The following is a 23,754-nucleotide window of genomic DNA, read 5'->3' as shown; positions in this document are numbered from 1 at the left end:
CTATACGCAGTTACTTGCCAGATCTGCCCAGTAACACAGGTAAGAGAGTCACAAAATGCCTGCAGGTGCATTGTGGGGAATGAGTCATCTCAACTGACTCATTTAACTGCATTCCTTAGCAAACCTCTTCCAGAGATTTACTGTTAAACCACTCTGAGAATTAAAGCTCTATTAGGTGAATAGGGATCTCCTAAACACTCTCCGCACCCTTAACAAACTACAGTTCCCAAGACTCTTTCAGGAAAGCCATTACTGATTAAAGACCTATGATACTGCTTAATATGTATAGTGCCGATGAGGCCACATATTATAATGTTTAAGATAAACTTTAAGTATACAATTAAGCTATGCTGTCCAGTTGTGTGCTGATTTCTTTTCTTTTTTAAGGCTGTGTATATATATATATATAGGGACGCGGGTGGCGCTGTGGGTAAAACCTGAGTGCCTAGGACTTGCTGATCGCATGGTCGGCGGTTCAAATCCCTGCAGCGGGGTGCGCTCCCGCTGCTCGGTCCCAGCGCCTGCCAACCTAGCAGTTCAAAAGCACCCTTGGGTGCAAGTAGATAAATAGGGACCGCTTACTAGCGGGAAGGTAAACGGCGTTTCCATGTGTGCTGCGCTGGCTCACCAGAGCAGCTTTGTCACGCTGGCCACGTGACCCGGAAGTGTCTGCGGACAGCGCTGGCTCCCGGCCTCTAGAGTGAGATGAGCGCACAACCCTAGAGTCTGTCAAGACTGGCCCATACGGGCAGGGGTACCTTTACCTTTTATAGATAGATAGATAGATAGATAGATAGACAGATAGATAGATATTATGAAATATAATAGTTTTGGTTAGACTTGAATATTCAAAAATAAGTGGATTTCAGTTTTTTGCATTTTTGTTTCTTAAATAGTGCTTTAATCTCACCTATTACACATGAAACAAATCTCTATAGAGCAGCTTGTACAACACACACATACACACATGCTAAACATCATCATTGACAAATGGAAATGTAGGGTATATGGACTGCAGGTTAGAATGCAGAACTAGGGGATCTTGAGATGTAATTGAGGCCAAAAGCAGAAGCCATTTATTTCACAACAGTGCTTTCAACAGCTTAAAAACCCACTCCAGATGCATTAGTCGGACATCATTTTCTGTTCCAGTAGGAATAAGATGAAATCAAGGCAGCTTGATAGTAAATGAATCCTACAGTAATATTTTGTGAAGAAGGGTCATTTTAATTTCAGGGTATTTTATTACACAGTAAGGTAACTGACTGAAGTGTGAAATAACATTTACAGCGTAAACAAACCCTGATTTCTTCTCTCCAAAGGTATAAGAAACAGTTCAGGTATTTTCATCTCTTAAGATTTAAAAATCATTTAAATTATTCAGTATCGTGTGTGTCCACTCACTGGAAGGACAGTGTGTCCACACACTGGAAGGACAGATCCTGAAGCTGACGCTCCAATACTTTGGCCACCTCATGAGAAGAGAAGACTCCCTGGAAAAGACCCTGATGTTGGGAAAGAGAAGGGGACGACAGAGGACGAGATGGTTGGACAGTGTTCTCGAAGCTACCAGCATGAGTTTGACCAAACTGCGGAAGCCAGTGGAAGACAGGCGTGCCTAGCGTGCTCTGGTCCATGGGGTCACAAAGAGTCGGACATGACTAAATGACTAAACAACAACAACAATAATATGGGGAAAACCAGTGTAGAATATTTAGGTAATGGTAAAGGGACCCCTGACCATTAGGTCTGGTTGTGACCGACTGGTGTTGCGGTGCTCATCTCACTTTATTGGCCGAGGGAGCCGGAGTACAGCTTCTGGGTCATGTGGCCAGCATGACTAAGCCTCTTCTGGTGAACCAGAGCAGCACACAGAAACGCCGTTTAAATTCCTGCCAGAGTGCTACCTATTTATCTACTTGCACTTTGACATGCTTTCGAACTGCTAGGTGGGCAGGAGCAGGGACCGAGCAACGGGAGCTCACCCTGTCAGGGGGATTCGAACCGCCGACCTTCTGATTAGCAAGTCCTAGGCTCTGTGATTTAACCCACAGTGCCACCCACTTCCCGTAGAATATTTACACAGATGCTAATAGCTTTGTTCACACATGCAGGTATAATGCTGGGTTGCTTAACAATTGATTCCCAAGTGACTAAGCGGGTGTCGAAATCAGGAGAGAAATGAATGCAGTGAGACTGTTATCACAGCAAGATACTCTTCTCTCAGCTTCAAGCAACCACCTGCAACTTGGTGGTAATAATAATGCCATAACCTGCAAGGCTTTTTAAGGATGACTGAGATATGTGAATCACTTTGGATGCTTGAAATGTGCTATATAAATGCTTATCATCATCATCTTAAGGTGATCTAGAGGTGCTGGTGGGTGATACCTTTGAAGATAAATTATATCTTCTATCCATGTTTTAACATATTATTCTGGAATATATTAACTATGCTATCCCATAAACTCATAGTTTAGAGCTGATTATATTTCCCCCCCTTTCTTTTGTTCAGCAAAATACTCTGCGCACAGAGAAGCAAAAGTTGCACATATCCGATACAAATTAAATTCTGTCATATTCAAGTGGCTGGCTGTAGCCGCCACGTATGTATTTTTGTTTTGGATACTTGCTGGATTTGTAGGCACAATCATCTGTTTAGAATTCATAACAGAAATGTAGATCTATCGAGCGCACGAGAGAATGCAAAGTCTTGCATGAATGATTTACAAGAGGATGTTCTAAAAGCAAAGATTCATATAAACACATTTGAAATGCATTAACCTGGATTGAATGAATGCATATAAAACACTTTCTGTTAAAATCAGCGCATGTGACTAAAGTGTTGGTGTGTTGGCCATACCAATTTCATCTGAACACGGTTACCTGTGAGCAAGCAGTCAGAAGATGAAATTTAATTTTGAGCCCTGGATTTCTCCTATAGCAGAAACAAGTACAATTTGGGGCTATAATTAGATATGCTATTATTTGCTGCCTTATTTATTTACCAGGACAAAAAACCCTCATTGCATGTTCTGGATTAGTAAACAGCAAAGGTGTGTGTGTGTGTGTAGCAGATCTACCTCCTGTTACTGTTCTGATCATTTCCCACAAGTTGAAGATTGATATTTCTGAAGTGGGGAATCTCTTGTATTTATTTGGACTCCTTATGCATTTATGCGTCCTTATGCGCAGGTGGAGCTGTGGTCTAAACCACTGAGCCTCTTAGGCTTTGCCGATCGGAAGGCCGCGGTTCGAATCCCAGCAATGGGGTGAGCTCCCGTTGTTGGGCCCACCTAGCAGTAAGAAAGCACGTCAAAGTGCAAGTAGATATATAGGTACTGCTCCGGCGGGAAGGTAAACCACATTTCTGTATGCTACTCTGGTTTAACCAGAAGCGGCTTAGTCATGCTGGCCACATGACGCATAAAAACTGTCTGAAGACAAACGTCGGCTCCCTTGGCCAGTAAAGCGAGATGAGCGCTGCAACCCCCGAGTTATTTGCGACTGGACTTAACTGTCAGGGATCCTTTACCTTTACCTTTATGCATTTTAGAAATAGTTTTTCATAATTATTATTTTAAACTGCACACACACATACACCCCAGAAGGACTCTCAAGAAGTTTGTGACATGGCATTAGGAAAATGTCAAATTGACACCGGATGATTCAGGACACTTGCATGAGCTTAAGCTATTGTTTGGATCCTAGCTCAGGCTTCCAGTATTTAAACATCTGCATCTAGCTTTTGTGCTTTTTTATTTTTACTTTGAATAGATGACAAGAAATATGAACGTATCTGAGGAAGAACATAAACAAAACAGAGCAAGCCACATGCTCCCTACATGTGCTTTTAACAATGAAAGAAAATTTCTTTCAATTTTGTTTCAAAAGCATCCATATCCTTTTCATAAAGCAGTCAATTAAGGGTTGCATTCTGTAAGAAAACACTGTAAAATACTCTCTGTGGATTGTTAGCTGTGACCTGTCGTCTAATCAATGGAGTTAGCAGATATGTAATGTAGGGCAGTTGAGTTGCATTGTTCCTGCTGTCCTGCTGTCTTCCAACTTAATGTGCCTCTTTGCTCCTGTATTATAAAAAAAAGATGGCACAGTTGGGAGCCTCCCAGACTAGAAAATAATGAAAGGGAAAAGATTGAATTGAGTTATGAGGCCAAACAAAGTAGGGCAGTCTACCATGAAAGTAGCAGATAATTAACAAGATGGTCTGTGGAAGTAGTAGAAATGTAGTTGCTAGTTACCTACAAGTAAGAAGTAGGATTGGTACTCATCTGAAGTGCAGATATATACCACCAGCATAGGGTCATCGGGTTGGGATCTGTCTCCACCTGGTGAATGAAGGAAGAAGTAATCTTTTGTGGAAGTAGGCGGCTCCCTAGTCAGTTGTTACGTACTTGCCAAGTTCAAACCATCAGTGTGGTGTAGTGGTTAAGAGCGGTAGATTCGTAATCTGGTGAACCGGGTTCGCGGGTCCGCTCCTCCACATGCAGCTGCTGGGTGACCTTGGGCTGGTCACACTTCTTTGAAGCCTCTCAGCCCCACTCACAGAGTGTTTGTTGTGGGGGAGGAAGGGAAAGGAGAATGTTAGCCGCTTTGAGACTCCTTCGGGTAGTGATAAAGCGGGATAGCAAATCCAAACTCCTCCTCCTCTTCTTCTTCTTCTTCTTCTTTTCCTTCTTTTCAAAAAGGAAGTGCCTACTTCCCTAACATCATTATCATGAAGTGTGGAGTCACAAGAGAGTGAACGATTACCTCCATGAAGCAGGGAAGCTGAAACTGCCTTCCTCTTTTCTGAAGTGTCCATCAGATGATAGAAAGTAAAGAGGATTTAAAAAAAAAAAAAAGGTTTGGGTTTTGTTTTGTTTTGTTTTTGGAAAGTAGGATTCCAAGGAGCAGAAGGCAGGAGGAGGTGAAGATGGGACCAAGGTAAGAAGAAGAAAAGAAACAAGAAGCCTAGATGAAAGGAACGCATGAGAAAGAGTGATCTGACTTGCTTCGTCAAGGTAAGAGGAAAAAGTGGGGAGTCTCTGGAAAAGACTACTCCTGCCCTCATCCACCAGAGGACCTCACGCTGGCAATATGAAATCAAACCTTACTCTTTTCTAATATCATAAAAAGGGGGAAGCCCATCTCAAAGCAAGCAAGAAAGTAAGCCTTATTTTATTTTAGTTTTTTAAAAAACCACTTAAAACAGTGCCACAACTTTTACTGGGAAGGAAAATGGGTCGAGCATGTGATGTAGCTGATTTTCTTGTTAGCAACCTCATACCTTATAGTGAAATTCCTAGAGTTTTGTTAGTGACTTATTTAATGTGCTAAACCATGTGGCTTTTACTACTCCCCTGGGGAGATTACTTCACAGTTTAATGCAACCCATTCTCAGAAAGATTTTTTTCCTCCTGATATTCTGCTTTGTTTCAGCCTAACCAACCTCCCATTCATTACTTTTAATTGTTTCCCTCCAGCGCCACATTTAACACTTTTAAGTATTTCCACTTTTTCTTTATGTTTATAGTGCAGATATGTCTAGTTTCCTCCTATAAATATTTCAGCCAATTTATGGGTGTTTTGTGCTAAGATGCATGTCTTTTTTTAATCAAATACGATCTCTCCTCCTCTCCACATTTGAAGAAGTATGATGACCCACCCACAATATAGGGTAGCACTTACGATTGCTACAACAGTGTTTCTCACAGTGGTATGTAAAGGACGGGGGGGGGGGAATTACCTTTAAACACACATTTGCATATGTCTGGGAACTATGGGAACCATGCCCCAATCAAGTTCTTAGATGCATGTGCTTGTTTCTGCAAATGAGGAACTATGATGCTCGCCACAGCAACCATTTAGATCAACGGAATTTATTACAGAATTGATTAACAAGAAAGTGGTGTGATTTTTTGCAATATCAACAGATCGCACTCACTGTCTTCACTGATCTAGATGAATTCATCCACCCCCAATCCCCAAGAGCTATGCAACCTGATAGATATGTTTTCATTAGGACACCAAGCAAGTCACAAAGACTACGGCCTGCAGGAGTGTTTATGGTATTCAAATAAATAAAGCCTGACTTCAAATCTACCCTCTTCCAAGGATTGCACTTATGGTGTCCTAGAATAAAACACACAGGGTCATCTAGTTCTAGCCCAACCCCCTGCAATGTAGGAATTTTAGGTCTGAAGAGAGGTGGCTGAGGAATATGCCAGAGAATAGCTGGGGTGGGGTGAGGATTGAGGCTTGTAATACTTGTCTGGTGATTATCAGAATAAGGGAGCTAGCGGCTGAGTTCATCTGAGAGGTTGCCCTGTCTTGCCAGAGGAGAGTCACACAATTGGGCTAAGCTGTGCAAGCAGCTGGAAGTTTAACCAGAAGAGCTTTGGGGTTCAGAGGCAGATTGTCCACTGTGGCTGGACTGAGTTGTGGAAGTAGCTAGCTAAGGCAGAGGTTATGGGGATTTGGCCTGAGGCAAAAGCCACTTAAGAGGCTGTTGTCAGCAGCAGTGTCTCTTGGGTCTTCAGAAATGGTGAACAAACACTTTAAGAACCCAATATGTGAGTATTCCCTTGTTGCCTTGTTTATCCCTATAATAACCCAGTAATCTTAGTTTAAAGTTCATCCTGTCTCTAGTGTTGGTGCCTACTACTACAATGGATGCTACCAGGAGGCTTTCAAAGCATTCTGAGTAAATTTTTGGCAGCGGAAAATTAAAGAAGCACAGGCACTTAAACCTGTGTGTTTACACCAGTCAGGCTGAGGGAACTTGGTATCACTGACAGCTTCTGAGATGCAAACAGCAGTGTGTGAGAAGCATTCTGCCTTGGTTACATGCGATTAGCTGGCAGCAATTTTAGCAATTTGTTGAAAACCTCAGTGAAGCAATACCCAAAACTTTGCATCCTATATCACCAGTTTACCCAGACTCCTGTAAAACAGAGATAAGGGGGGAAAGAAAAAGAAAAAAAATCTTGAGATATGAGAAAAGTTTTAGTTAAATGTGCTTAACCAGCTACGATAGTTGGCACTTTCCTTCAGTGTTTTATTTTCTTCAACAACAGGGTTGCATCACCATTGCAAACGGTTTGCCAATAGGCCACTCCCATGCAGAAGCAAGAGCCATACTGGAACAAGTTACATAAATAAAAAAGAAACCATTATCCATTTTTCTGTGCCAAGGGTATAACTGAAAGAGAAATAAAACTTAAATGATGATTGATGATGATGATGATTTATATACTGCTCTTCATCCTAAGATCTCAGGGCAGTTCACAAGATAAAACACTTAGCATTTATTTAAAAGGCCAAATGAACTGAAACTTGCTAAAGGAGATGTTACCTGAGACTGAGAGCACAACTTTTTGGGGACTCACATTTCCAGTAGACTGCCTAATATGGCGACCCCACGGCCAGGAAAGTCTCTTCTCTTACCTTTTGGACTTAGCCTAATGCTAAGGTTCACCACTCTACCTTCTTCAGCTTCCTACAGAATATAAGGAAGGGAGGGCACACCTCTCTCTGCTTCTGGTTCTACCACCCTTCCCATTCCACACCACCAACTCTATCCTTGCCCCCTCCCACTGCCAAAGTAGCACCACAACGCCTCTCTGGCTTGACACTGTCTCAGTTGTCTTTCCATCTTTACCCTTCCATCTATGGGACATGCTTCACATTAATGATCAAGTTGTCATTGTGTTTTACTATCTTAATAAAACTCATTTTCTCTGTTGCTCCCCAGGCTACCTTACAAGGTAACTTCACTATCCTGACGCGCTGTGTGTATTTTGGGAAACATGCTAGTTTCTAGGCCAGCTCCAACCTGGCTAATTGACCTGCAAGTTATCTGGCAAATACAGCCAGGCTTGAATTGGGGGAAAGTTCCCCTAGTGCTTGAGCTATTTCCCCCCCATGTCATTTGGGAAGGGCTTATTCACAGAACATAGAGAACTAGTTTGCTAATGTGAAGAAAGATACTTGTTCCAAGCAAGTGCAGTAACACATCAAGCTATGACTGGGTACCAATTTTCAGTCCAATTGTGTTGCAGTTCTGAAACACACAAGATCACAAGTGGATCTGATGTTTGAGGGTTTTTAAAAAAATATTTTGCAGGGAGCTGCCCAGAGTGCCTGGGGTAACCCAGTCAGATGGGTGGAATATAAATAAAAAAATTAATATTAATATTAATATTAATATTAATATTAATATTATTATTAGGAGCATGATTGGTATGGTCACACCAGGTGCAGGCATTGCAACTATGAAGTCCAAGGCAAGAGGTAGGGGGTGCAGGATTTTGGCATCTCACAAGGCATCACTGAAATTTGAGCTGCCAAAGTCCACCACTTACAGGATTATAATGTATTTAACAGCCCTTAGTTTGGTAGGACCGAAACAAAATAATTGGTGAAGCCAAACTCTTCTCTCCTCTTGCTAAAGTGAACTTTTACTAAACATAGTAATCTGCAGAAATTACACAGATGCATAAATCTTTTTCTTTCTTCCCCAGCAGAAGATATTGCCGTTTCACTGAAATATCTAATCTATCTTCTTCTAAATGGATGATATCATTTGACTCAAAGACAATTTGCACTATTTATGGTTTTCAAATAAAAAGAGCAAATTAAAAACACGCATTAAAAATTCTATTTGCAAGTTGTGTTGCTACTGTAAACATTTATATCTTTTAAAGATTTATTGCTCCGTTTGGTGTATCAGATATGTACAAGCCTGAAGCTAAGTCGGCGTTCAGATGTAAGCAAATAGGCTTGAATACAAATGAAATCTAAGCCCGTTTTGGCCATTACCAGAAATTACTATCACCCAAGTTCAGCATCAATCTTTTGTTCTGAATTGTCACCAACAGGGTGGTCTCTTAATTGTACAACAGGGTGGTACTTAATTGTAATATCAATGGCACTGTATGAACAATGGCATCATAGAAAGAAAAGTAAACCCATGATTATGGAATTGCACAATCTTAGTCTCAGATCAGAAATTAGTTTCTGGTTTGTTGGGGGGCCTGGCTAGACAAAATGCTTATCACACACACCCTCAAGACAACTGTCACTTTTGCCCTGGCAGAGACAAAAGATATTTCCCGAATGTTCACCAATGTCTGAAAGGCTCTAGTTATTACATGTCTATGGATTTGTGAACCAAGACAATGACAAATGCAGATTTTGGATCCCCTTCACAGCTCTGAATTTAGTCTTCTGATAACCTTACCTGAAAGTAATCAGCAAGAGCCAGCTAGCATCAGCAATCAGCGATCAGCATCGATGGATATGGCTGAAGTCCATGCACCTACAGTGGTACCTCGGGTTACATATGCTTCAGGTTACAGACGCTTCAGGTTACAGACTCCGCTAACGCAGAAATAGTACCTCGGGTTAAGAACTTTGCTTCAGGATGAGAACAGAAATCGTGCGGCAGCGGTGCAGCGGCAGGGGGAGGCCCCATTAGCTAAAGTGGTACCACAGGTGAAGAACGGTTTCAGGTTAAGAACGGACCTCCAAAACAAATTAAGTTCTTAACCAGAAGTACCACTGTACAGGGTACCCAGCTGATACCTAAAGGCTGGTCCTGCTGTACTGATGAAGCAACAGGAAAACAAAGACAGCAGTTTGCTGCATATCTCCCCAGCATCTGGGTGTAAATGCGGCTCCTAGTCCATACAAACAGCTCTTTGGAACTACGAGCACTGAAAAGACTGCTGCACTGAGGAGAGGCAACTGAAATTTGTCATTGTCTCTCAAGTAGCAACCGCACAATTGTGAATAAACAGAGTGAGTACAGAATACCTGAAGTGGTTTCTTTGCACCTTTGAGGGTCTTGTTTACATTTTATCGGCAGAGACTAGACTACTTGATGCTATTGTGTACTGCTTTCTCTACAGAGATGTGGTTCTCTTCTCTTTCATCACGGCAAATTTCAGACAATTACATCAATCACATCGACAGCAATGTCTGCTTATTGTAAAACACCCCTCATCATATGTATCCCTTGGCATTACATTTCAATGTAATTTACATGTTTTAGCATGTACATAATAAAACACACGGAAAACTGCTGTTTTGGAGCAGCTTTTCCTAACCTGGAGCCCTCCAGGTGATGTGGACTAAAGCTCCCATTAGCCCCAGCCAGCATGACCAATGGTCAGGGATGATGAGAGTTGGAGGGTACCAGATTAGGGAAGGCTGTTTTCGAGTTGCCTTCTGAGGACAGTGCACCCTGAAAGGTGGGCTAAATATTTTTTAAAATGCAAATAATGTGCTAAACTTGCATACACAGGTCTCACTATTTGAACACAATGGTTTATCAGGGAACCGTTTGTTGGGGGAGCGTTCACATAACGAGTCAATGATTTCCATTGATTCCTATGTGGAAACTGCTAATGTGTTCCCGACCACTTAGCCACTGACTTACAGACACTGAGAGTGTCGATCTTCCAAGTCTAGATACTGGTGTGATCTGTTATGATTCCAACCTGGTCTACAAAAGAAAAGCCATATTCATACATTCTTGGGTGAGAATGGGTAAGAATGGATATGTGAATGGGTGATCCACATGGAATGGCCACACTGCCTAGATGCCAATGTCCTTGGCTGGTGCATGATTGGCTTCTGTCTGAAGGAGGTTTATGCATGCAAACATGTACATAGCTACCTCCACAGAGTCAGGAACTCTGATTGATGGCTGAATTAGGCTATACTTCTAAGGAAAGAATATGTCTTTCCAACTCTTTCCAAAACACTTGGAAGGGGGCGGGCATTGATCCAAAAGGCAGCAATTGTTCTGAAATGAATACAACCATTGTGGAAACTTATAAATCTTATTATTAAGCCTTATTACCAGTTAAAAGCATAGGGCTGATTATCATGATTATTATTTTATTATTTTGAAGTTTTATTCTTCCTCCTTTTATAACTGTTTTTATTCTTAATTATAGCTTGATGTTTGTTTGAATAAAAAAAACACACCATAAAAACTTTAAGGAAGTCCACCACATTCGCAGATAGTCGGTTCCCCTATTGAACAGCTTGCATCAGAAATACTTCCTAATGTATTCCATATCAGAAATTTGCTCTGTCATCTATGTGACCACCCTTCAAATATTTAAAGACAGCTATTATGTTGTCTTTTACTTCTCTCTTTCCCCCTGCCCCCACTCTCAAAAAGAAAAAAGAAAAAGTAAATAAAAAACCCCCACGGTGCTAAGTACTAAGTATTTTGGTATATCGGCTCAGGGTAGAAAAGGGACAAATTTTTACTACTTGCTTCCATTCCTAAAATAGAACAAATCTAGTAACTTCTACCAGCCATATGCCACCCCCATCACAGCATTCAGTCAAGTTCAGCCTAGGGAAAAGCAAATGATTAACTAGGTTGGGAAAGTCAAAACACTGAGGTTTCTATTTATGTGATGTTTAATGTGTTGTTTTGCAGCAGTTTGGGATTTCAGTCCACAGTAAGTTTAAATACCTTCATGATCACAGCTGCAGTGTCTAAAATGTTTGTGTGCATGTGTATACTGTATATGCTGGTAAATTATGCACCTAATTATAACCAAAGCTTATCTTTGCCAAAAGATGAGCTTTCTACAAGAACTGTAGAAAAGGCGCTAGAATTTCATTCATGAGTAACAGAGCAAATCCTGCCATTCATCTATTTCTTTTTTTCTGCTGTTGTTCTTTCAATAGTGAATGTGAACATCACTGAAACCAAATAATATGCCGTGCATGGGTGAAGCCAGGATTTATTTTAAGGGGGGCAGGCATTATGTTGGGGCATAACCGAGTTCTCTGAAATGCAATTGGTCAAGTTGGTGAAGTATTTTTATTTATTTATTTGATTTAGGAGGGGGCAGCTGCACACCCCTGAGCCTCCCTGGCTACGCCCATGATGCTGAGTTTCAAATTTGATAGTCAAGGTCTATACGCTCATACTGACTCATGTTTATGCAGACAAAAGCACACCGCTAACATACAAGAGTACTGCATGGAGCTGTTCATAGTCTACGTTGGAAAAATAAAATAAGGTAGATGGAAATGGATACTCATAACTGCTCCACTAAACAATAAGACGTGGGAACCAAAACGAGAGGTAAAGGTAAAAAAGCAAAGGACCCCTGGATGGTTGAGTCCAGTCAAAGGCGACTATGGGGTGCGACACACATCTTGCTTTTCAGGCCGAGGGAGCCAGCTTTTGTCCACAGAGAGCTTTCCGGGTCATGTGACCAGGATGACTAAACTGTGTCTGGCACAACGGGACACTGTGATGAGTGCCAGAGCGCACGGAAACACTGTTTACCTTCCCACCATAGCAATGCCTATTTGTCTACTTGTACTGGTGTGCTTTCAAACTGCTAGGTTGGCAGATGTTGGGACATAGCAACGGGAGCTCACCCTGTCACATAGATTCAAATTGCTGATCTTTCGAGCAGCAAGTCCAAGAGGCTCAGCGCCACCCGCGTCCCTGCCAAAACAATCCCAGAACAGTTAAATGAGGAGCGAGCCTTTTCGGTGGCTGCAGAATGCTGGTTGACAATTGAAAGGGAGAGGTGAGGAAGAAGAACGGAATGAGCAGAGAAGCAGGAAGCCTAAACAGAAACATTCCACACTGCAACATTTTGTTTCAGGGCCCCATCTTCACTAACATCCAGAACTCTCCACCTACATGACTAAAACCAGTTTCTTCTGGTGCTTCATTCTCCAAGTACGGTGGTACCTCGGGTTACATACGCTTCAGGTTACAGACTCCGCTAACCCAGAAATAGTGCTTCAGGTTAAGAACTTTGCTTCAGGATGAGAACAGAAATCGTGCTCCAGCGGCGCAGCGGCAGTAGGAGGCCCCATTAGCTAAAGTGGTGCTTCAGGTTAAAAACAGTTTCAGGTTAAGAATGGACCTCCGGAACGAATTAAGTTCTTAACCCGAGGTACCGCTGTATGTACATTCTCCAAGTTATGGAGCAAAAGCAAAGAAGCATTTGCATAAAAAGTAATTCTGTCCTTTAAAGATTTAGCCCTGATTTAAAAAACACAAACAACATAAGGGTTTACAGTAAGATAATACTCAATATAAACTAACAGCAGCTTGTCCTCTTTTTTTCTCTTTCCCCCCCAGTGATGTACACTGCAATAATATTCAGCTTTACTGGCTTTTTAAATTAAATATCCTATAAAGAGGACTCTCACACATTTACAGAACTTCCTTGTAAAAGACTAAGGGGAAAAAATGAAAATTCTATAATATGGTCAGTTTTTTAAAAAAATGAGGGGGGAGATATTTTTTTCTGATTGCTTAAAATTTAAGTGTCAACTTTCCTTTGGAGGGGAGGCAGGGGACAGGACAGAGTTTTGATACAGTACTTCTATTCATTCTGGCGAATAAAAGTTGTTCGTGTAAAACTTTCCAGTCTTTCAAACTGAAGAAGTATGCACTGGTTTATGTCCACATAAGCACCTTCAAACTTTATAACAAGGTTCAGCCATCTCCTCTACTTAACGTAATGAGAAATATGCTACGAATATATGGTGCTGCCTTGTTCTGCATTAGGCTATTGGTCAATCCAGTTCAGTACTTGACTGCCAGTGTTTCACATGGGACAAACCCAGTCCTATAAAGGATACAGATGCCTGGGATTGAACTGGCAACCTTCTGCATGCAAGGCAGATACCCTGTCTCTGAGCTATGACTCTTCATCATGCTCTAATGACAGCAGCAGCATTAGTACAAGTAGCAAAACATGGTTTCCCAAAGGCTGGTAGGAAGGGCTGCTGTTTACCTAAAATTTGCAGTGGCAAATCCGCCACTCACCTACCTGCTGGGAGTAGAGTTTACTCCCAAGTAGCAATGTTTGCTCATTCCTCTTTAGTCATAACAGTGTCCCTCAGACATACGTTTTTGTAGGTAGCTGTGTGATTAACATTGTGGGGGTAAAACTGAGGAGGACAGTCAAGTACACTGCCTTGAGTACATAAATAAAATTTCTGCAAATAAGGGAAGTTCAAATTGCACATGGCTGCTGAACTCATCACAGATATTCTCATTCTCTTCCTGGCAGGGAAAGAGAAGGCAGTGGCGTAGCGTGGGGGGTGCGGGGGGGCCGGCTGCACTGGGTGCAACATCTGGGGGGGGCGCTCGCACTCTCAGCTCTCTGCCCCTACCTGGCTCACTCACTCTCTCTCACTGCAGTGCTGGCTGTGCGAATCCGATCCGAGCCGCCGGGTCGCCGCCCACTGTGGAGGGGAGGGTGCCAGGCGTGCGGTGCGGTGTGGTGCGGTGCGGAGAGAGAGCGAGGGACTATCTGGGGGAGGGACAGTGCAGCGGGGGGGGGGGTGCAAATTACTTGCCTTGCCCCGGGTGCTGACAACCCACGCTACGCCACTGAGAGAAGGCCATATTAACTAACATCTCTCTGAAATCATTCCAACTGACTGGTCTGAATATACATCCTGGGTTATAATAGAATTGAGAAATATTTTGAAAACAAATAGCTTAGATGGTAGAGCATGTGACCCTTAATCTCAGGGTTGGTTTGAGCCCCACATTGAGAAAAAAGATTCCTGTATTGCAGGGGGTTGGACTAGATGGCCCTGAGGGACCCTTCCAACTTTACAAATCTACTATTCTACTAAATCTGAATGTATCTATAACTTCCCCAAATTAACAGAACTAACAAGCTGACTGAGCCTTCCATAATGATCAGTAAAAGAAAAAGCTATATATAATAAGCATGTTTCGCTGTTTCATCTGTTGTCACTTTTGAGTCCTGCTGTTATATTTTAGGAAATTAAATGCCTGGAAAGTTGAAGGAACATAAACTGGGTTATGTTTTCATTTAGCTCTTTATTGAGAATGCCGCAAAAGAACAACAAAAAACCAACCTTACATTTTCTGCATGTGCCACCCTATGATTATTTCTAGGACTGAATTCCTGGTCTGGAGAAAGGACCAGTTTTCCACTCCTTTCTTTTCCACATACCACTGTGAACAAGGGGGAAATTGTGCATTTCAGTATTTGTACTAGGCGTTTTTACAGCCTTTCTATTATGCATCTAAATAATTTTGATGCCTTCCAACTTTATTTCATATACATATTGTATCCTTGAGGAAAGCAGTAAAAAAAAAAAAAGCTTTCACTTTATTAGACGTTTTTACTTCACTGTAGTTCAGCTTTCTTTATTTTCCCATTTTTCTTTCCTTCAAGCTTCCTATTTCACCATTAAGGGTTTTAGCACTGGCCAATAGCAAATGAATTTAGTGAAGCCTTTGCACTTGAATTGCTGACTATAAACACAATGGGAGACAAATTTGCATTAAATGTAGAAATGTTGTTGGGGATTTATGGTCTTGAAATATATTTAGCAATCGGGAAATTTAAAACACACGCATATGAAGACCGCAAATACCTGGGAGTACTCCTGAGTGGACATGGATAGGATTGTGCTGTAAGCCACATAATATGCTAAAATCCATTGATAGTATTTTAAATGTGTGAATATGTGTGATGTGAAGCATATTGACTCTGCTCTTCAGCTAAAAAGAGATCCCAGAGTGGTTTCCAAATATGAGTAATGAGACAGTTCCTGTCCCCCAAGGAAGAAGTCTAAAAGCCACAGAACAAAAGGAAAAGGAAATGAGAGGAGGGGAAAACAGACTAACTCCAGCAGTAGTCTTTATAATAAAGTTCTTATAACACCCAGCTGGAATGATAATGGTTCAAGGAAAGGAATTTCTGGTCTCTCTCTGCAGCCAATGGAATGGCACTGCTGCCAGGTTGTGAGAAAAACAAAACTAACAGGCTTTTAAAAAGAAATCAAGGTTTGTGTGTGTGTTTTTCCTCTTAAGGAAAGTAAAGGAGGGTTGTTATATTCTTATAATAATAAAATTTAATAACTGGTGAAGAAACACTTTGCGTTTTTACATCAGTCCCAGAGGATTTGTTTTCTACTTTTGAAGCTGGGGAGGCTTTAGCATTTTCAATATGTTTTATTTCTCCAACAGTATTTACCATAGCTTCTGTCTGTCAGGAATCACCTCAATCTTTAGTTTCCTTTTAAGGGAGGCTTTGCATGCTCTTTGGCAAGAATTCTAACTTGAGCGCTATTGAGTAATCATCATAACCATATGCAAAAACTTGCAGAAGACATTTGCCCACTTGTTCTTGTGCTGCTTGTTCCTGCCATTTATGAACTTCGAATCCTCTTGACAAACTACTTCAGGGATAGGCAATCTGCATCCCTCTAGATGTTGTTGTACAACTCCCATCATTCCTGGGTCAGGTTGATGGGAGCTGGAGTCCCCCCAAAATCTGGAGGGTCACATGTTCCCCACCTATAGCCTACTTTCAGCAATTTCTCTTCAGCATATTTCAATTTAACTTCTTCCATCAGCTCAAAAAACCAAAATGCCACATGACCTTTTAGAAAAATAAGTAAGTAAATCAATACCAAATAACCTGCCAAACTTCTGAAACTGGGATTGCTGTCCAAAGCAGTTTGTGCTATAGTACAGATATCTACCATTCAAAACAACAACAACGAAACTGTTAACTCACTGGTCATGTCCAAGCTCCTAGGACAGACCGGATGCTGTTGTTGATGGTAAGCAGTCCTGCTTACAATGGTTTCCTTGAAAAAGAGGTGAGTTAATATCTTTTTCAAACATAACGACAACTGATGACCAATCAATATTAATTATTAGTCAAGTGTTTTGGAACTTCTCTATGGTGGAGGCATCAGCAACTGGTCCCTGATCAGTTCTGTACTCAAGCTGCCAAACCTTGATTGAGAAGAGACCCTAATATTGTTTTATGGATGAGATAAATCTGAGATAGTTTGGATGCAAGCACACATTTGGGTCTTGGACTTCTTATTTATATATTTATTTGAACCTTGGTCTCCTGGGTCTTAGTCCAACACTCTAACCACTACACCACACCAGCTCACCTTCAATTTTTGGTTGTATGTGTCTAATTCACAGAAACTTTGCTTCTGGGACTTCTTTGTTCATGCTGATGTATTTGCTTTGGAAATGTGAGGTTCCCTCTTGTCCACCAACAGTGCCCATCATTTTACTTTTGCTCCATCCCTTCTAGAACCTTTGAATTTGCAAACCAGATGGACATACATTCCCAGTTTGATTTTGTCTGGACCCAAACAGCTTTGCTGGAATCATGATAAGATGCAGAATAGTGACTGGGATCCAAGAACTACTTCAGTTTGTATACAAAAAAGGCTCAGACACACCCAGTGGGATTTTTGCTCTTGGAATTAGCTCTTCCATTGCTTTACTTTTGATGACCTCACTCAGCGCTTCAATTATATGTCTAAATACAAACTCAAACCTACATCTCTCTCTCTCTCTCTCTCTCTCTCTCTCTCTCTCTCTCTCTATACCCAGTTTAATAGAATACCCTGCTATTTCAAAACTACAAATCATCATAGTGAAATCAACAGGAAAGGAACCTCTAGTGAAGCTTAATCATCATAATTGTCTCAGTTATAAAAATGATTTTTCTTTGCAAGCATTCTGGGACATCGTTAAAGCATCCTTGAAAAATAATCCAACTGAAAATTAAAACATTTATCAGCTATGAATAAAGTATATTATTTAAATATTGCTTAGAATTGTTGTAGAGTATACCTGTAATTCATCAAGCAAGTGCTTTAAAATATGTTAGATTACAGCACCTTACTCCCCTTATGAGAGTGTACCTGAAGTGGTTTGATTAGTTACACCTCCAATTATACAGTCCACAGCAATCAACCAAAATGAACCACTTGTGTAGTTACTTAATAAGTGCACAACCTGAAATTCCTCTCCCAATCTCCCCACACTCCCATCAAAAATATTGCATACTATATCTAACTTAGGATTCTAGTGTGTACAGGTATAAAGTTTGTGTGATCTAGTAAATGCTGCCCGCATGCAAGCAAGGTTCTTCTGAGATCTACACACATAATTCCTGCCTGTCTGCTTCCCCATTTACTTCAACAGAACAGCTCCCTTTGAGCATCCAAAGCTATATCCGTCATTCAAGTGTGTTGAAAGACCTAAGTAAGCAGAGGGAATTTCAGTGTTCACCACAGAGACAACCCCTGGCAGTGAAACACTACATCAGAATGAATGCCAATATGATTTTCAAATGCCTGCTTTAAAAAAACTCTTAAGACCGCAAACCTATACTTGTAAGGAGAAAGCTCCATGGAACACAGTGGAACTTAAAGGTAAAGGGACCCCTGACCATTAGGTAAAGTCATGACCGACTCTGGGGTTGCGGCGCTCATATCGCTTTATTGGCTGAGGGAGCCGGCGTACAGCTTCCGGGTCATGTGGCCAGCATGACTAAGAGGCTTCTGGCGAACCAGAGCAGCGAACGGAAACGCTGTTTACCTTCCCGCTGGAGCGGTACCTATTTATCTACTTGCACTTTGATGTGCTTTTGAACTGCTAGGTTGGCAGGAGCAGGGACCGAGCAACAGGAGCTCACCCCGTCACGGGGATTCGAACCGCCAACCATCTGATCAGCAAGTCCTAGGCTGTTTCTTTTGAGTAAACATGTTCAGAATTAAGGGAAGGCCCATAGATAGCTCAGTGGTACCACTCTACTCTCCAGGTAGAGGTTGGAAAGACTCCTGTCTGAAACTCTGGCAGGCCTCAGCCAATCAGTGTAGCCCAGGGTTTCTCCAGCAGCTTTTGGATTACAACTCCCAACATCCATAGCTAGCAGAAGCAGTGGTCAGGGACACTGGCGGAGGAAAGGGGGGCAGGGTGAGTGCACCGCCCCAGCACCATCGGGGAGGGGGATACCATTGCGGTCGCTCCCCCTGACATGCGCCGCGCACGCCCCACCACACCAGGCGCCACGTCCCCACAGACACGCCCCACGCCCCTGGGACATGCACCACGCCCCCGTGGGATGCATGCCACGTCCCTGGGACACGCGCCAACCACACCCCCATCTGCTCTCCCCCCCCCCCCATGGTGCCGGAGTATGCAGCTTTCCCCCTGGTCAGGGATGATGGGAGTTGCAGTCCAAAAACAGCTGGAGACCCAAGTTTGGGAAACCCCGGTGTAGCCAATACTGACAGAGATGAGCCATTAGTCTAACTTGGTATAAGCCAGCTTTCTCTGAATTATCCTGTTAAACAGGGTTCTTTTCTTGGGGGGCGGGGAATGAATGACATAATTCAGAAAGCAACACATGATTGCTTATATTTAATCCTAATGATTTAGAAAGGCAATACAAGAGATATGAGCACTTAGATAATGATCTTAGATTATATTTTAACAGTTCAAAACCACCAGTTTGAGCTGTGAAACATTGACTATCCACCTTTAAAAATTTCCAGTGAAGTCAGAATGTAACACCCTGCAGTGCTAGTAAAACTGTACAACAATACAGCACTGGAAGTATGCCATCTTACTGAAGCAACAGCTTTTTATATTTAAATGTGTGTTTGTTACGTGCAAAAACAAGAAGTAGCTTACAGTATTTTACCATTAATTTTATTTCAAAGGGCATTGCTTGCAGTCACTGAAAACTCCTAATGTTGTTATTACATATGACTGTCCAAGACATGCTGTGGAAAACAGAGAAGTTTTATTTTATTCCACTAGAGGGTGGCCTCCCAAAAGCTGGGCTATATCCGTGAATGTGTACAGTAAATCCAACCCTTTCTCAGATTTGACCTGTTGATTACCAAAACTTCTTGGGGAACTTGCAAGCAATATTTTGCAATCCGACTATTTTTAGAAGTAACCCAATGCAGATTTGTATTTTGCACTAAGAATATATATTTTTAGAGCCCGTCCTAAATTTCTGCAAATTTTCAGACTAGGTTTCTGATAGGTTACTTTGCCTAGAAATTGAGAAAAAGCATGAAACAAACTAAAGAAGAAGAAAAACCGCACCAAAAAACCCCAGCTGATTTACAGCTATTCAATGAACTGTACACATAAGGAGGAGAAACAAAACTCGCCATTTCTGTGGGTACCTATCTGCTTACTAATTCTGCCGATTCTCTGGCTGCTTGCTTAGTGACTCCATATTTGGAAATGAGCAAAGATAGATTTGGCTGCCAGTCAGTAGGAAGCAAAAACCTAGGTATTAAAGGGGGGGGGGGTAGAACATATGGAAGCTGCAATACAGTGCAAGGTGTTGCAAGTAGATCACAACTCTGCAAAGAGAGAGAGAGAAATGCTTTTTCATTTACTAATGAGCTCGCATAGCCTGAGAAGGGATTTACCTAGTTTGGATCATGCTCTTTGAACGCTCTCTCAGTCCTTGCCCTAAACCCATTAAATACAGCCCAGCGCATCCAATCATGCCTCTTCCTTTGGTGTCTGGGAAAAGAATGCCGAGAAGCCGAGAATGGGTCTCTTCCCCCGCTTATTTGTACCCTAAGCAGCAATGTCATCTAACAGACAGGTTGCCTCCACCAACCAGACCCCAGCAGCTACGTCTTGGCACTCTCCGGCTATTGGCTGCTCTCTGGGGAGTGAAGGGTATTCAGTTATTAATGACCGCTGAGCAGGCAGCACCATGTCAGTGTGACAACTGATCGGGTGAACGATGCACCAGTAACCACCATGGAAACGAGGAGGAGGAGGAAGAAAAGCTAGCAAGCATCTCTCTTTTCTCCCCTCCTCTCTCTTCTCCTCCTCCCCCTCCTGCATTGGATTGTGAGCTTTCGACAGCGACACAGAGCTCTCTGCTCAAAGTAAAAGGATCTGAGCCTGCTGCACGGAGATTTCCCTCCTATTACAGGATCTATAGAGACAACCATCGCCTGCCCTATCTCTGCGTGCCCAGAGCCGTCTCCTTAGCATCACACCAGCGGTATGTGGTCACCTGAACTAACGGATTCAAATATGCAGGAGGGGTCCAGGTCTGAAACTACTCTTTTTGCAAGGTAAGTGCCTTGTTTACCGGAAGTTGCGGGGGGGGGTTTTTTTGATGGTGTTTACTATTTATGCATTTCTTCTCCGCTTTAGTTGAAACCCTTAATAGACTTTCTTCCCCTCCCTCCTCCACATTTTACTCTTTCAGAGAGAAATACAAAGGAACCCCTGTGTGCTCCAAGCTTCTCACCACCTCCACCAAATCCTCATTAATCTAAAACATTTTTATTTTATTTTTTTTGCAGGACACTCACTCAGATGGGTGTTTTACTCGGCTAAAACAAAAACGACAAAAGCAGTATGTTTGTATAATCCGATTCTCAGGGTTTTCAGTGCAAAAAATGAAACAGCACACTTTCTCTGTGTTTGGGAGCCAATTACATGAGACGCCGGGCTGCCTTTTTAACCTGCTTCCAATAGCTGGATTACAGCAAAATGCCACTATATGTCACATTGGGAGCTAAAAGCCACCGAGCAAGAAGGCTGAATGAGAATATCGCAAACAGTTATTGAATTTCTGCCAGACTACATTTTAAGGATTGTGGGAAATGACTTATAGACACACATGCACGCAAGCACACACACACACACACACAACCCTGACAGTCAGAAAGGCCAGTAGGGAATGTCTGTTGCAGCTGGAACTGACATATGCGAGGTAAAAAGGACAGCATTAACCAGAAGAGGTCTAAGCTTCTGTGGTCATTCAAAGGATCACAACACAATGCCAGCAAGTGCATTTTTCATTGGAGAACACTGTGAGTTCTGACCCTTTATCATACACCCTGTGCTGTTCCCCCCTACCCCATAGAAAAGCTCAGAAGTGTTTTCTTTTAAAAGGGGGTGGGGAAAAACCTTGGTTTCTAATAGTTCTGCCCCGTTTTGACCAGCATTGCCATTTGGAATCAGCAAAACGGTCTGCTTGAGAATAAAGGCAGAAGACAACCTACCTATAAAGTAGGTAATAGAAACTGACTTGTCAGGCTAGCCTGTGTGTGTATGTAAAACAGAGAAAGAAGGAGAGATTAATATATCTAATGTAAGCAAATGCTTGCTACATCCCTTAACATTAATACAGCCATTAAAGTACAACAGCAGAAATTATTATTATTATTATTATTATTATTATTATTATTATTATTATTAAAAGGTTCCCATTAATATATCTCTTAAGAGGTATCACTTCACAATGAGGGAAAGAGAAATAGCAAATGACAGCAGCTGAATAATATGATAAAAATAGTTTTTAAAAATGTATTTGTTATAGACCTTATACAGTTTGTGGACATGTTTTGAAACCAACTGAGGAGCCACACATCTCCTCAAATGGATCCCTCGTCTCCTCTCCTTCCCATGTAAAACACCGGAGGGAACTTCTTCTCCCATCCCCCTTCCCATTGCCAAAGCAGCTATTTTCCTGGACAACTCCAACCCGAAAGTTAATCTTGGTTCTGCAGTGTAAAATTGAAAGGGGGGGGGGGAGAAACCCAGCAGAAACGACAAGTCATCTTCTTCCTACCTGTCACTTTCTCATAAATATGTCAGGAAGTGGGGAGCTTAACAGTATGTTTGGCGAGAAGTCGATTAATTCAGTTGACCTTTCTAAATGATGGCAATAAAGCAGCCCCGGCAATATGCCACCACATTTGATTTTCCCTCAGATAATGAATGAGTTTTAAGGCAGCGTTCCTTTCCCTTCTCAGGCTAGGAAAGGTGGTGGTGCATTTGCTCCTGTTACTGGCAAGCTTGCTTGTCATTCTTCAGAAGCTGCATAAAATCCAGCGGCTTGCGTGTGTGTGTGTGTGTGTGTGTGTGTTTTCTTTTTAAAAGAACCCTTGAGCCTGATTCATCACCCAGAAGCAAACAACCATTGCATGAAATCTACCTTGGCGAGCACATTTTCTCTCTTTCAAGGAGAGCTGCAACCCTCCTGCTTTCAGCTCATGCAAATATGTTACACTGCAGTAATGAAATAAATCATACTGCATCTTTGGTGATGTATTTAGTGCACCGCTTGAATGAAAGCAGGGTCAAGGGGAGTGGGGGTTGAACGCCCGCACCCGATACGTACTCAGGACTTTTGTGGTTCATTTTTATGTAGTCAATAACATTCCAAGATGCCTTTGGTCACTTTACATCTAGGCTACCTTGTTCCACATAGCAGTGGTATAGAAATAGGCAAATGGTGTGGTAGTATGCCGTAGAGCTTGTCAAAAAGCTATGTTTGTGAATATCACCCCTGCAAAAAAGAGCAAGGAGTCACACTCATGCATGTCCAAAGAACAATCAAGGTAGCTTTAGCCATGGCTATATACCAATGTTACAGGTGATCCTGTCTTTTGAAGAACATGCTGCAAACCCTGTTGGAATAATGGGATAATATATAATGTTAAAGGACGACTACTTGCCTGCAAGCCTGTGAGTTTTAATTTTTTCTCCCCAGAGAGTTGGTAGTGGTATCAGTACATTTGGAATAACCAGGTACATGTGGTTTGGAGAGGTATCTGTTTATTAAATCGCAGCCTATACAAACACACTAGGTAGGTAAGTACCCATTAATACCTCTCCTAGGTGAAGCTGGTGTGATACCAGTGTACCACGCCAAAATTCTCTATTGAAAAGATTAAAAAGATGATGCTCATTGTTGAGAGATGTATGAAATTCATGCTGGAGCTGTTAACTGAGGTGAGCTTGTCAAAATGCTGTGTTCATGAATATCACCCCTGCAAGGAGAGGGAGTGCTACTGGTTCATGCCAGCAAATCACTCATTTTTCATCAGGCATATGGATGTAACCCAATCTTTGGACTTGAATTACAGTCAATTACA

At 42.0% G+C, this 23,754-nt stretch overlaps 2 protein-coding genes across 5 annotated transcripts in view; one reads left to right on the top strand and one right to left on the bottom strand.

Moving 5' to 3' along the window:
* IMMP2L (inner mitochondrial membrane peptidase subunit 2) overlaps positions 1 to 23,754 on the bottom strand; it is a 453,218-nt gene that overhangs the window by 224,104 nt on the left and 205,360 nt on the right. The window lies entirely within an intron of this gene.
* LRRN3 (leucine rich repeat neuronal 3) overlaps positions 20,367 to 23,754 on the top strand; it is a 45,625-nt gene continuing 42,237 nt past the window's right edge. For 2 of the 3 annotated variants that reach the window (XM_083399686.1, XM_083399687.1), the window contains exon 1: positions 20,519 to 20,937. The gene's annotated coding sequence lies outside the window, so the exon portion shown is untranslated. Of the gene's footprint in view, positions 20,938 to 21,074; positions 21,306 to 23,754 lie in introns of those variants that run through there. The other variant, XR_014502101.1, reaches the window with a different exon arrangement.

This window comes from Podarcis tiliguerta (assembly GCF_965153285.1).
Source record: "Podarcis tiliguerta genome assembly, chromosome: 10".
Taxonomy (NCBI): Eukaryota; Metazoa; Chordata; class Lepidosauria; order Squamata; family Lacertidae; genus Podarcis; species Podarcis tiliguerta.
Note: the sequence above shows the minus strand (reverse complement) of the source record. Positions and strands in the feature narration are given on the sequence as shown.